This window comes from Solanum dulcamara, chromosome 1 (genome assembly GCF_947179165.1).
Source record: "Solanum dulcamara chromosome 1, daSolDulc1.2, whole genome shotgun sequence".
NCBI classification, from domain to species: domain Eukaryota; kingdom Viridiplantae; phylum Streptophyta; class Magnoliopsida; order Solanales; family Solanaceae; genus Solanum; species Solanum dulcamara.
The window spans coordinates 20,674,488-20,689,795 of record NC_077237.1 but is presented as its reverse complement, the minus strand read 5'-3'; the positions used below and the strand labels follow the sequence as shown (position 1 = coordinate 20,689,795).

At 37.5% G+C, this 15,308-nt stretch overlaps 1 pseudogene; it reads right to left on the bottom strand.

The window, feature by feature from the left end:
* Positions 1–943: 943 nt before the first annotated feature.
* LOC129904256 (5S ribosomal RNA) lies at positions 944–1,063 on the bottom strand (annotated as a pseudogene).
* Between the last annotated feature and the right edge of the window lie 14,245 nt (positions 1,064–15,308).

Sequence of the window (15,308 nt, the reverse complement as noted above, 5' to 3'; positions counted from 1 at the left end):
ATAAATGAGGTGTCACACTATGTATGAAAAGGTTCTCATCCTTTCATAATTTAGCCAAGATTCTATACGCGGATAACCAGGTTGTAAAATATACAGGAAGACGGGGACCTGATGCAGTACCAAGTAGATTGGAGAAAGAGATTGGACGAAATTAAAACTGGACATAGAGACATAGATCAAGGTACAAGCAGATGAAAGTACGAGTACCCTCTAAGGGGGGGGGGGGAAGTTAATGAGAAAATGGCAAAAGTAGGATGAGGCAATTGATATGGAAATATATTTGAGATAGACAACTAAACTTTAATAAAATATCTGGTCGAACCAAGTTAGAAAGGTCCGGAAGCCACCAATAATTGGATGGAAGCTAGAATGCTACATAAGGCAGCGCTAAGAAGTTTATGACGAGACCTTGAGCAATATAACACTAGAAAGAGGCTGCGTATAAAAACAGAAGAGTGTAACCATGAAAAGATATCGAATAACTCAAGAGACATTATGAAGGATAATGACAGCATGCTAGACCAAAAGCCAAAATATTGGCTATAGAGTTAGTCGCAAATGACGTTGCTATAGATAAATAACCAAAGAAAAAGGAATAGAAAGCCTCCTATGGTAGAAAATGAGAAGAACACAGAGTGAATAGGGGAAAAGAAAGAAGTGTGACAAGGGGGGACGAGTGGGACAACGCTAAGATATCTCTTAGGTTAAGTTGAAAACCTTCTCATATCCTTGTAAAGGTAAAGAATGACACAAATATGTGTCAAGAGGATTACAAGCGGGGGTAAGGAAAATTTTGAAATGGTTTTAATAAGACAAACAGGACTAGCTGGTTGCAAGATAACAGAGGAAAGGACAAGGCAAAACATAAAGACTCGCGAGACGACTCTTAGATTTTATATTGGGCTAAGTTGATTACCCCGCACATTATTGCAAGGATTACCATGAAACGCGACATGAGGACTTCCCAAGGAGGTCACCCATCCCAGTATTTCTCTCACCCCAGCACGTTTAACTTCGAAATTCTAATGGAACTTAATATGTTAGTGCTGGTATGATCACGCGAGATAGAAGAATCTGAACTAGTGACGGGGGAATGATATGAGATTATGTACCCAGAGTATTATAAGATACATTAAGGCAATTGTAACAAGGGCTTAAGGAAAACTAGTAGGATTAATTTATTACTAACTGATGGCACACTTGAATGCCACAGTTGTTCGACATAGTACCAGTTAATGATAGGCAAACGACCGAATGGATATATGGTCCAATGGGCGAGGGAATTTTGACACTACTTGGCAGCCAACTCTAAGGATTGAAAAGAAAAACCCAAAAGTTAAGGGTACCAGTTGATGTAATTTACGGAAGCCAGGAAGTAATACCCGAGGTCGAAAATTCCACAATATGACCAGGGCTACAAGACTCACTTTGCACTCTGTCAATAGATGACTTTGGAGGGAATGTTACCTAGGGATTAACGATATTAGCCCACGCTCCTTCAATCAAAGGCTACCTACTCAGCCGAGAAGGTGTAAAATTATAGGGTAAAAGAGTGGTAGGACCTTACAGAGTCCCCATAGCTATTATCCCAGAAGAACGAGCCCAAGTTACAGTTAACTACCGAGGATCAATCCGCGAAGAAACTGGGAAGACAGATAAGTCTTTTTACACTACTTTACCCTCAAATCTGATGAACAGGTTAAAGCTTACCATTTAAATGCTAGAAGATATGTCATGAGCTGGTGTTGTTAACTTCGAAGATAGCTGGGATGATTGTCTATCACTTATCAAGTTACGTACAATAATAATTACTACTCCAGTATCCCAATGGCCCCGTATAAGACTGGTAAAGCAAGACGTGTACGTCCCCTATTGGATGGGTCGATGTTAGAAAGACTAAGCTAAAAAGGCCCTGACATGATTAAGCAAACTATCGAGTAACAGCCTAGAGTCGGTAGAAATAATATACAGATAATCGACATCGACATATAGAGTTCAAATTGATGATTGGATGTTCATAACAGGGTCACCTAGAAAAGGAAACTTAACCCAAAATATATTGGATCTTTTCAAGTTGCTCATAAGGTGGGAAAAGTTGCCGGTAAGTTGAGCTTACCACCTAATTGGAAAACTATATGCCCAGTGTATTAGATAAGGATGTTTTGCAAAGGTACTGGTGAGCCACCCGAAGTATGTTCCATTGATGATGTCCAGGAAATGGAACCTGCGAGGAACAACCTATCGCCATCCTAGATCGGTAAACTAGAAGATTGTAGACTAAAGACGTGCCTTCCGGCAAGATACTGTGGCAAAACAAAAACCAGAAAAAGGATGACCAGGAAAGCTGAAGAGAACATGAAACACAAGTATTCGCACCTATTCCCGATGTCTACAGGTAACCCCAACTCCTGAAACTCATATATTAAGTACTTGGATAGAAGTATGGGTGATGGAAACAGTAAAGAATCTCCCTACGATTTGTCTAAGGTGATAAGGGAAGTTTTGTTTAACATTTGGGGACGAATGTTCTAAAGGGGGGAAGGATTTACACCCCAAACTTTTAAACTCAGAATGTCTCATAAGTTCCTTAGACATTATCATGTGAGCCGGATATGCTACGACACTATCAAATGACTCTAAGGAAGGGAGAATGTTATACCCCATAGTAGAGAAGGTCAAAAATAGAGTCATAAGAATCCGGAAGGAATTGGAGGCCAAGTGATGAGTTGTAGGACTCGACTTACCTATGTAAGCTATTAACTTAGAAGTCTTACGTACTTCAGCTACTTGAGGACATACCAAGCTTATGTAGCATGGATTACATAGGCTCTTAAAATAGGAAGAGATTATGAACCCACGAGGAAGGGGAAAAGACGACACGTGGCCGCCAATAGAGGAGTGACACGTGGCAGCACCTCAAGTAAGCAGGTGAATCACCTGCTTGGGGTCAAGTAGGTGACCTACCTGCCTGGGGGGAGGTGGACCCCATGCCATGTGGCAGCCCCTTATTGGCAGCATGTATGTGTTAGCCCAATAGGGGCCGAACACGTGTCACCTTTAGGGGCCGAACACGTGTCACCCTTAGGGGATGACATGTTTCACCCCCTAGGAAACATATATCTATATGCAAAGTGACTCTTAGTCACATTTTTCTGTCCAAAACAGCAGCCAAAGAGAAGGAAAAAAATGTGAGAGAAGAAGAAGAGAAAGGCAACCATGTTTTGGAGAAATTAAGGTAAGTTTCGAATTTTTCCTCCGTGAATTAATTATCTACGGTGTTACTCAACAACGTGGAGGTTTATACATGTATATTACGATATCTACGGAACCATAACTTCAGCTCTACACTTGGAACAAACAAGAGGAATTTGAAAGAAAAACTCTAAGAACAAGAGGAGGGAGCTACGGGTTTGGCCCTTTGGAGGTGAGCCTCCGACTTTCGTTTTGTGAATTGATTATTTTAGGTGTCCCACGGTTATATAATAGTGTTTTATAACCAAAAATTCCAATTTGGGTCAGCGGAGAAGGGACATAAACAGCCCGCTCAATCTCTGCACGTTTGGAGAAGTTCCGAGTTGCAATTTGGCAGTTTTGGCCAATTTTGGGTAAGGTAAGGTTTCTTCTTTTAATTTGGAGTTTATGATATTTTTAAGAAGTGTAATATATGTTGTTTAAGTGGCTGTAAATGCGAAAACATCATATATATGCTTGACGTTTGAAATAAACTAAGTTGGAGTAGTTATAGTTGAATTGTCGTTGAAGTAAAGGGTTGTGCTTGTGGTGTACTACTGCAGGTGTGTGGAGGTGTGTTACAGGGCCTAAATGTATTATAAAAAGTGTGTGCGTTCTTATGGTTTCATCCAAACTACCCCTCATTTCGTATAATTAAAGGTGTTACAAAATAAAGGCTAGACACCCTATTATGATATCGTAATTTTGAGCGAGTCGTTTGGAGCTTTTGTTATATATTGTTGGTGTGAATTGCTTAAAAATATGCTGCAGGTTATTGTTGTTGGTTGGCTGTAGTGTTTAGGTATCTAATTGGATTTGAATAAGGCACGTTATAGGGGAGGTGCTTCCCAATTTTCGTTAACGCCTTAACTAATTAAAGAACTAGTTGAGGAGACGAACAAGGAAATAGGTTCCATGAATACGAAGGTGCAACCTAAGATGTTGGAAAGTTAAGAGTGGTTGATATTCGTATTAATTTCATGTTGAATAGGTTCAAAGGATGACGAGGCGAACGGGATAAAGAGTAACTCATAAGAGGTATGTAAAGCTTTCTCTTGGCATGTTTTGGTATAAGTACGTAAAGCTATCTTTCTATCCATTTGGAAAGTCTTAGACTTAAGTGAATTGTATGTGGAATGTGGGGATAATTCCATTCCAGGACTCCAGGTATGCCTCATAATCCCTAACTACAGTTAGGTGTTGACACCTCTACAAGAATTGAGCATTGCCTGTTAAGGCTTCTACGTGCTAAAGAGTAGTGTATAGGAAACTATCTTTCCTTTCTCTTGATATGTACTTGGTATGAAAATGGTATTATGATGCCATAGTTGTTCACCGAGCCCTAGGATGGGCCGGGTACGAGATATGTATATAGGGACGACCTGAAGGAAAGTACAGACTATATAAAGTTTACTCTCTTTCTTTTCTGGCATGTCTTAGTTGTAAGTTAAATTTGATGTGAGCTTCGGAGAACTCCATTCTTAACATCTCCTATTTACTTTTGAATATCAAACTCTGATAGTAGTTGAACTATTTCCCTAGAAACTTCTATATGTTAAAGAGGTACCAAATGTACAGGCTCCAAGTCTTAAAGACTATACGAGACTAAATGTTTTTGATTCCATAAATGATTTGGCCCTATGTTAATACATGTCTAGGGTCCCCGAGATTACTTTTGAGGCAGCCCATAATGGCATTTAGAGGACACTCGAGATGACTACACCGTTACTCGGGTCCTCAATCAAAAGCTTAACTTTCTTATTTTGTCGAGTCTCTGATAATGATTTAAATTGCATATAGTTACTCACTACTCTAATCATGTATACTGTAACCCTTCTTTCACCGAGTCCCGGGCCGGGTACGTTATCGTGCACAATTCACTACATTATCCACTAAGCCCTTTACTAGAGGGCCGGGTACGTATATATATATATATATGATGATGTGTTGTAATAAGGTGGTGATGGCATGGGGCCTATGATGGTTTCACAGATGTATTCACTGGATCCCTGGTAGGGCCGGCTATATGGTATAATTTGAACATACGTGCTTTTGTAATTCACAGAGTTCAGGTACAGATTTCTAATTTGATATTTTTTCCACTATTCCTCTATCTCATATATGCTTCTAGTTGTATTATGTTATGTTTTACATACTCAGTACATATATCGTACTGACCTCCTTTTTTCGAGGGATTGCATTTCATGCCCGCAGGTATAGATGCAAGTTTTGGGAGTCTGTCAACTTAGGATTCCGCACAGCTCAGTTGGAAGGGGCTCTATTGTATTGGAGCCTAGTTTTTGATACCTACCACTGATGTATAAAATTGTGTTATCTATTCAGGGGTACGGTGGGGGACATGTCCTGCCACATGTTGCCGTTAATATTTTTAGAGGTCTACAGACATGTATATGTGGGTTGTGTATATCAGTTTGATTCAGCTAGGTCTACATGTTGTATGATATATGTTATTATATTATGGCAGCCTTGTCGGCTTGTGTGCCATTTCATGAGGTGATATAAATGAAAGAGTCTACAAGTTTATAAAAATGTTATCGCCCAATAGGGCTCTGATGCATAGTGTTGTGTTCTTTGTAGTCTGATTTGACTACACTTGATTTGACCACAACTGATAGATATGTATACGAGGGTCCAAGTCAGACCCCAATCGTGGCCTACGGGGTTGGGTCATGACAATTGGGTACCTTTTACTCGTGGAATCCCAATATTTTCCCCATTTTCTTTAGAATTTGTATTCAAAAAACCCTATTTCTGTGATTATTGATTAAACCATGCATTTAATTGATATTATTTTCATGAATTGAGTATGGGCTTATATAAAGTATATAATCATGCATGTTTTCAATCTAATTTCATGATTTCCAAGTAACTTGTTCATGTATTCAAGATTCTACCCTAATTTCAAGTATAAGCTATGATCATAAACTTCAAGTATGCAATTATGTTTTATGAATTAGAGTGACTCAAGACCCTAATGATGTTTTATGAAAAGGATTCGCAAACTTGATTTCGTTCCGAAATGCTCGAATTTTATATTTTGAAGATCAATAAAATAAGAGGTTTTGTCGATGCAAGGACTACACCCACATTACATGAATGACATGATAATGAGCTATTTTAATGAACAAGTTTATGAAGTATGATTATGAAAGACTTATGATTTATGACAAACATGATTTATGATTTTGATATGATATGTATTTCATGGTATTTTGACTTAGCACTGAGAAGACTTTGAGGTGGGGGCTCGACATAAGTCTTAGTAGTAACATCTAGTCCCTTAAACTACATTTCCATTGTAGGTTTGCCAGTATGTCTTAGCTAGTGGATCCACATACAACACATGATGATGATAATGCTGGTCGGAGTCTACCTTGGCAAGTAACCCCCCCTTTTCGATGTGGGGATCATCGAGTTGCAAGTAATAACTTGCATGGTCTTAATATTGGTTATGGTTATCTCTTATATATATATGGTTCTTATGATGACAAGGTTTTTGATGCATTGACCAATGAATTTAATGTTTTAATGTTTTCATGAATTCATTCAGGTTTTAAAGATATTGGTCTTGCATCCCATGATTCATATTGAATATATTCTTTTTTATTGTTTATGTGTCTTCTCTCATATTTAGTGCATTTCATGTACTGACACATACTGTTTCCTGTATTGTATCATAATTTAGGATCCGACGAACACATTCATCCTTCTCCCACTTGTGTCTATAGTTTATACCTTGTACTATTGGTGAGTCCTCACAGTTCGAGGATATGACATTATTTTATTTTGATAGTTGACTTCTTCATTACTCTTATATTGTCATGGGTAATCTAGGAACTTGTCTTATGCCCCCATATAGTTAGTAGAGACATGTTAGGTATTCATGAAGTCTATGTTGTCTCTTTTGCTCATTTTGAGACTTATGCTCCTTTTATTGAGACTATGCTTCTGTATCTTTGATTTACCTTTTATTGATATATAAAACTTATGAATGCTAATGAATAATATGTAAGAGACTTTGTTGGGGTCCTTTGGGACTTTAATCATCATGTCACGGCCAAGCCCTAGTTCAAGTCGGGATAAACTTTGTATTAGAGCACAAGGTTTAAAGTGTCCTAGGTAGTCTAACATGCCGCATCGAGTAGAGTCTTGATCATTAATGTAAAATTTCCACACCTATGAATAGAAGTGTTGTTCAAGTGTGGTACAATCAATGGAAGATCGAAGGGGTTGAAAAGGGTTCCATAGGTTGGGAGAATTTTAAAGTTGCATTTTGCCACTTCTTCCCACTTGAGGGAGGCAAAGGTGTTGGAATTTATCAATCTCAAGCAAGGAATCATGAGTGTGAGGAAATATGCCCTCAAGTTCACAAGGTTTTCCAAGTATGCTCCTTCTTTAGTGATTGACTCTTGCGCCCGAATGATTATGTTTATTTTGGGTATGTCGGACTTAGTGATGAAAGAGTGCCAAACCGCTATGCTCATCAAGGAGATGGATATTTCTAGGCTCATGACTTATGCAGAATAAATTAAAGGGGGAAAACTTAAGGAGAGGAAGGAGAGGGAGTCCAAAAGGGCTTGATTTGAAGGTGGGTTTTCTCAATCAAAAATCTGGGGGTGGTAATGGCTGTTTCCAACAAGGCCAAAGGCTTCAAGGACAAGGTTCTTCATAAGCTCCAAGTCAAAGATTTTATAAAGATTGGGCCTGCAATCCTAAAGGCCCAAGGTGGTAGTGCTAGAGGACCTACTCTTCCTAAGTGTACCAAGTGTAGAAGAAACCATGGAGGTAAATATTTGTTTGGAATGGGTGCATGCTTTGGATGAGGTAAAATGGGGCAAAAAATCTCCGAATGCCCTAACAAAGGGAGACAAGGGAATCCTTAAGGTTAAACTACTCAAGGTGGACAAGCTCCACAAGGTGGCTGTCCACGCCAAAATAGGTTCTATTACCTCCAAGCTAGGCAAGAAGTGGAAGAGTCTCCGGATGTGGTCACGGGTATGTTAAAAGTCTTCGACTTTGATGTATATGCATTGTTAGATCCGGGTTCTACTCTATCATTTGTACTCCTTATCTTGCTATGAGATGCATTTTTAGTCTCAAATTTTGTTAGAACCTTTTTTCAGTCTATACTCCTATTGGTAACTCCATTGTGGCTACAAGAGTCTATATAAATTGTCTAGTTTTAATATTTCATATTATGGTCGTGACAGGAGTTCAAACTAATCAAAGAATGGGTAGGAGCGTCGTGACCTATATTATGAAATAATATAGGCAAAAGTATGCGTTAGTACATGGGATTTACTAAGTATGTGAGAAATATTCATAACATGCATAAGGTCAATGTATGACCTTATACATGAGCATAAACATGAGATGCATGACCAAAGATTGCTTGAAAAACATGAATTGAATCATAAAAATCATGAGATAAGGTCAATGTATCATAAAAAGACATCATTAAAAGCTTGTAAGAAAACATATTAATTTTTGTTGGATATAGACCGTAACGGACAATAAGACCATTTGAGCTATATCATGAAATCCGATGTAACTCCTATCAAAAGGAGAGGCTACTTGCCAAGGTACGATCCATTTCGGATCGACCGAATTGGTATAAGAAATCTATTGATCAATTCCGATTCTAGAGGCTACTTGCCAAGGTAGACTTTGTATAATTATCATCATGAGCAGTTTGTTGATCCACTAGCTAAGTTATTTATGAAAACCTATGGGGGCACGTAGTTTGGGACTAGAGGTTGCTACTAGAGACTCTCTTACCAAAAATCCACCTCAGGCCCTCTCGATGCTAAGCCAAATCACAACGGAATAGATAAAATAAATTATTAACATAACATTAGGAAAGGGAATAAACATCTACCAATCCACATCATTAAATCGTATAAGAGTAGCTCCTTTCAACTAATGATTCATAACATAATTCATGTAGACAGTTACCTTCTAAGAATCTAAATCATGATTTTATTCATATTGTGAGAAAATATTTCCGAATTCATTTATACATATGTGAACATATCCTTGAAGCATAATTCATCATATTCATAAACATGCATAATTCTTTAATCAATTTTATGATCAAAATTCATAGTTGATAGAAAAAAATCAAAGGCATAATGCATGGGTCCACAGGAAATCAATTGAAAATCATGTATCTTTGTAAATTCATGCATAATAAAGTACAATAACATCAATTGAATCAAATTAAAAAGAACTCATGAGAATTGATATAAAACCCTACTTGAATTGGATGAAATTGAACTTGAAGAAATGAAATCTTTTGGGACCCAATGGATGGAACGAAATCCATTGGTGAATTCCCACATACTTGGATATTCAAAGCCCAAAAATTAAGCTCTAGCAATGGAGACTTAGACTTGACTTGAAACCCTAGCCTTGACTTGGAGAAAAACCCATGGGAGAGAATCGTGGGAGCCTTAGATATTTTTAGGAGATAAGGAAAGAATAGGGAGTGTTTTAAGAGATTAGGTAGTTATAGGTCATCCAATTTAACCAAAAATGACATAGTTTAGGAGTTAACATGGTAGGAAGTGTCTAAAATAATTTAATAAAATCTGTCAAAACCATCCTATAGACGGGACGTACAATCCGTAGAACATTCCACGTGTCGTCAAACCAATCCATAAAGCCATGTCCAAAATCAAAGGCTTCTGGAATTTGCATCTCAACCCTACGATCCCTTCTTTACTAGTTGTAGAGAGTCCTATGGGTCGTAGAATAGTCTCATAGAAGTCCCGCACCAAGATAGAAACCACTAAAATCATGCCTCAACCCTAGGACCCTCTCCTATGAATCGTAGAAAGCTCAACGGGTCATAGTACCCAGTTATCCTATACAAATCTTAAAATCCCAAAAACTCGAGTCTCTAAAGCTCACTTTACGGGTCATCCTATGCCCGTAAAACTTCCTATGGTCCGTAAGATCCTGTCATAGAGTTGTATAATACTTAGCCAATTTTCCCAACCTCAGGCCATTTCCTACGGCCCCTTTCTACGAACCATGGGATCTTATACAGTCATAGAAGACACTCATCCTTATCACCGAATAATAAGGAAATTTCCAAGATCGAGTACCCTTCGTACGAGACCTTTTTATGGTTGGTAGGAATTCCTACGACTCATAGGTTGTCTCGTGGGAACTAGCACCAACACTATTTTTGCAATTTTCATTTCCATTTCAACTTTCCAATTTCTGGGGTCATAAAATATCTCTCTTTTTGGAAATGCATCCTCCAATGAGACTCAAGCTAGCATGAATAGAGTAGGGAAAGAGATATAACAATCCAACAAGAATATAAAACACATCAAAATATATAAAAATAAAGGAGTAATCAACCCCAAGGTAAAACATGACTTGAAAAACAATTTCATGAACATGCATACATATGGAAACATGAGAATGACTAAAACGCACGAGTCTAAAAGAGTTTACATGAGGAAACTATATACCTTAATCTAAAATGGAGGGAAAAATATGAGGTTAATGAGACATCATATCGGCTTCCCGTGTAGCACCCTCAACTAGTTGGTTCCTCTAAAGGAATTTGACGAAAGCAACTTCCTTTTTCCTCAACTTCTGGACTCAAAGATCTAAAATCTCAACCGGAACCTCTTCATAAGATAGACTCTCTTTCAGACCAATATTGTCCACTAGCATAATAGAAGTAGGATCACTATTACACTTCTTCAATAATGAGACATGAAACACCGGATGTACTGATACAAATTTCGAAGGCAAATCCAACTCATAAGATACCTTGCCATAGCACCTAAAAATCTAATATGGGCCTACATAATAGGGACTAAGCTTCCCTTTCATACCAAAAAAACATCACACCTATTAGAGGTAAGATTTTCAAGTAAACCCAATCATCAACATTAAACTCAAGCTCTCTTCTCCTCACATCCAAATATGAATTTTGTCAGCATTGGGCAGTCTTCAACGTCTCCCTAATGAGTCGAACGTTCTCCATAGCTTCACAAAACCAACTTGTCCCCTATCAAAGAGACCTCACCTGCCTCAAACCACTCAATATGAGACCTTCACCTCCTACCATATAAATAGAGCCATTTAAATACTCAAATGATAATTGTTGTTATAGGAAAACTCAATAAATGGAAAATAGTCATCCCAATTACCTTTGAAGTTGATCACATAAGCCCTCAACATATCCTCCAAATTCTGAATAGTCCGTTCGGCTTGATCATTGGTCTGAGGGTGAAAAGCTGTACTAAGCTTAACTTGTGTAACAAAACCCTTTCGAAACAACCTCCTAAACTGAGATATATACTTTGTACCTCAGTTTGAAATAATAGATAAAGGAACACCATGCAACTTGATAAACTCCTGAATGTAAAGTCTAGCGTAATCCTAGATTGAATAAAAAGTCTTAACAAGAAGAGAATGCGCTAATTTAGTCATTGAGTCCATAACAACCAGATAGAATCATGTTTCCAACAAGTACGCCGTAAACCCTTAATGAAGTCCGTATTCAAGTCCTCCCACTTCTAAGTAAGAATCTGAATGTCTTGAGCTAATCCTCCTGGTTTTTGGTGCTCAACATTCACTCGTTGACAATTAGTACACAAGCAAAAAATTCTGCAATATCCTTCTTCATGTCATTCTACCAATATACCTCCCTCAAGTCACGATACATCTTAGTGGATCTCGGATGAATAGAATATCGGGAACTATGAGCTGTGGACAATATCATCTCCCTCGAGTCATCAATATTGGGAACACATAGATGAAATTGGTAATGACGCACTCTATTTCCCCTTTGGGAGAAAGACTAAATGGATTTTTCGTAAGCTATTTACTTCAACTCAACCAAGGTTGAATCATTATCTTGCTTTGCCTTCACATCAAAGACAAGGGATGATTCTGCACCATTTTGCACAACCACACTACCATCCTCATAATCAATCAAATGAACACCCAAATGGGCTAGTCTATACATAACACGAACTAACTTTTTCTTCTCACCCTCAATATAGGCAAAACTATCCCAGACAACCTACTAAGAGCATCGAAAACAACATTTGCTTTCCCTTGAGGGTATCATTATCCTTCAACAACTCAAGCTATCTTCTTTGTCGAAGGTTCAAATACTCTTTCTTAAACTTATATTGAAAACTCTTATGGTTGGTGAATACATCATCATGAACACCGTGGATATAGTGTCTCCAAATTTGCAAAGCAAACACAACCCAATAACTCCAAGTCATTTATCGGGTAATTCTTTTAATGCACTTTATGTTTGCTAGAATAATAGGCTATCACTTTACTATTTTGCATCAAGACACAACCAAGACCAGTTCTTAAGGAATCACAATACACAACAAACCCATGGGATCATTTTTGTAAAGTAAAAATTGGGATTGAAGTAAGTCGATTCTTCAACTCTCAGAAACTCTTCTCACATGCTTTGAACCATTGGAATTTCACCTTTTTTGAGTCAACGTATTCAAAAGTGAAGCAATAGAAGAAAATCCTTCCACAAACCATCTATAATAAATGGTTAAACCTAAGAAACTCCAAATATTTAAAGTAGAAAGGGGTCTTAGCCAATTCTTCACTGCCTCAATTTTCTTAGGATCAACGTGAATACCATCACTGGACACAATATGCCTAAGGAAAGCTACCGACCTCAAGTAAAACTCACATTTGATAAACTTGGTAAATGATTAACGATCCTTAAGAACTTCTAAGACAGTTCTCAAATGATTGACATGCTCATCCTAACTCCGAGAATAAATCAATATATCATCAATTAACATGATGATGAATGTGTCCAAATATTTCTTCAATACCCTGTTCATCATATTCATAAAATTTGCTGAGCATTTGTTAGCCTAAAAGACATAACCAAAAATTCTAAGGACCACACAAAGTTCTGAACGCCGTCTTCAAAATGTCACATTCGCTCACTCAAAGTTGATGATAACTTGATCGAAGATCAATTTTTGAGAAATAGCTTGCACCTTCAAATTAAGTGAACAAGTCATCAGTCCCTTGGATGAGATACTTATTTTTAATTGTGACCTTGTTCAACTGTCAGTAATCGATATATATGCAAAGATAACCATCCTTCTTTCTTACAAAGAGAACTAGGACACCCCATAGAGAGATACTCGGTCTAAAGAAGCCTTTATCTAACAAGTCCTGTAAATGATCTTCAACTCCTTAAGTTTTGCCATAGCCATTCTATAAGGAGAAAAATAGAGATAGGGTGGGTATCGGGAAGAAGATCAATATCAAAGTCTATTTTCCTTTAAAGAGGAATACCTAGAAGATCATTGAGAAAAACTTTTGAAAACTTATTCACCACAAAAAACTGACTCAAAAGTAAGGGCTTTGGAATTCATATACCAAACCCATAAAAGATTGACCCTTAAACACGGAATTACTACCATTTATTCTAAGACAAGCTTATTTGGAAATTGAAATATAACCACTCGGGTTCTATAATCAATAGAGGCATAATATGCATGATGCCAATCTATACCAAGAATAATATCAAAATCAGTCATATCAAACTCTACTAGATCAATCGAGGTAATTTTATGAGAATTTTAGTCGGACAATTTCTATAGACTTGTTTAGCCAAAATTGAATCATCAACATGGTATAGACTGAGAAAGGGCTCTAATGAGACTTCAAGACTAACATCAAAATTCATAGCAAGATAAGGAGTAATAAAAGAAAGATTTTATCTCGAATCTAACAAAGTAAAAATATCAAACTAAAAGACTCGTAACATACTAGTCATCACATCTACAGAATCCTCCAACTCCTGACGAGTCTGAGGAGAATAAAATATATTATGGCACTGACCAGCTCCAAAACCTAATGAAGTATCTTGCTGAACCAGATGATTGAAAGTAGTAGTCTGAGTATGAGGTCGACCTCCACCACCTCAACCAACACCTAAAGAACAATCTCTCACTCTATGACCCCTCTTGCCATAACTATAACAAGCATCACAACCCCCAAACAAAATCCTCAATGACTCTTCCCATACTTATTATATGAGGGGATAGTATGACCACTTGTAGCACTCCCTTGAAACATAGGGTTAGACACCCTATCCTTGTTGAACTTTGAAGCAGGAGTACTAGAAGAATTATGGATGGATGTAGAAGGTATTGTTGGACATAGTAAAAGATGTTATGTTATATTTAACTCTTATAAATATGAATCCCTTAGCCCCTATATCCCTTATATTTCCTCTTTATTTGTTTATCATTACTAATGAAATGCTTAATGAATGCTAAGAGGCTTGGGTGAGGTACCTCTGGGTGTCTCATTCACCATGTCACGTCTAGGCCCTAGACTTAGGTCGTGAAAAGAACTTTCTATGGTCCATAGGACCCTTTCATAAAGTGGTTTGATACTTAGCTAATTTTTTCAATCTCAAGGCCTCTCTTACTACTATCTTCTATGGACATAGATCTTATAGGGTTCGTAGAAACCATTCATCCTTCTCACCCAATACTTAGGAAATTTCCAAGCTCCAGTACCCTTCCTACAAAACCTTTCTATGTTCCAAAAGACTTTCTACGACCCGTAGGTAATCTTGTGGAACTAGCACCAAATACTATTTCTACACCTTTCCTTACTGTTTAAACTTTCAAACTTTTGGGATCTTATAGTTATCTTTTATTAAACTTTTCCATGATTTCTTCCATACTTGCAGTTATCTATTATATTAATTTGTGTATATTAGTGTCATGCTATGGCATGAAGTTAGCTTGGGGACTTTTGCATTTCTAATCAATATGTCGTATCTAGGGGTAGAGTCGGGTCATGACAAAAGTATTCGAGCATCCGGTTCAAGTGACTTAGGTTGTTTAAAAGCTGAATTAAATAGAGTTTTGTTCATGGGTATGAAGTGTGTCACATCTATGAATAGGAGTCTATGAAATGTTTTAGGAAATAATTTTCTTCTTCTATTTTCTTGGTTGTGCGATAGAGTGAAACGATATATAGTTTTCTTCTAACTCACGCTCTACATGTTT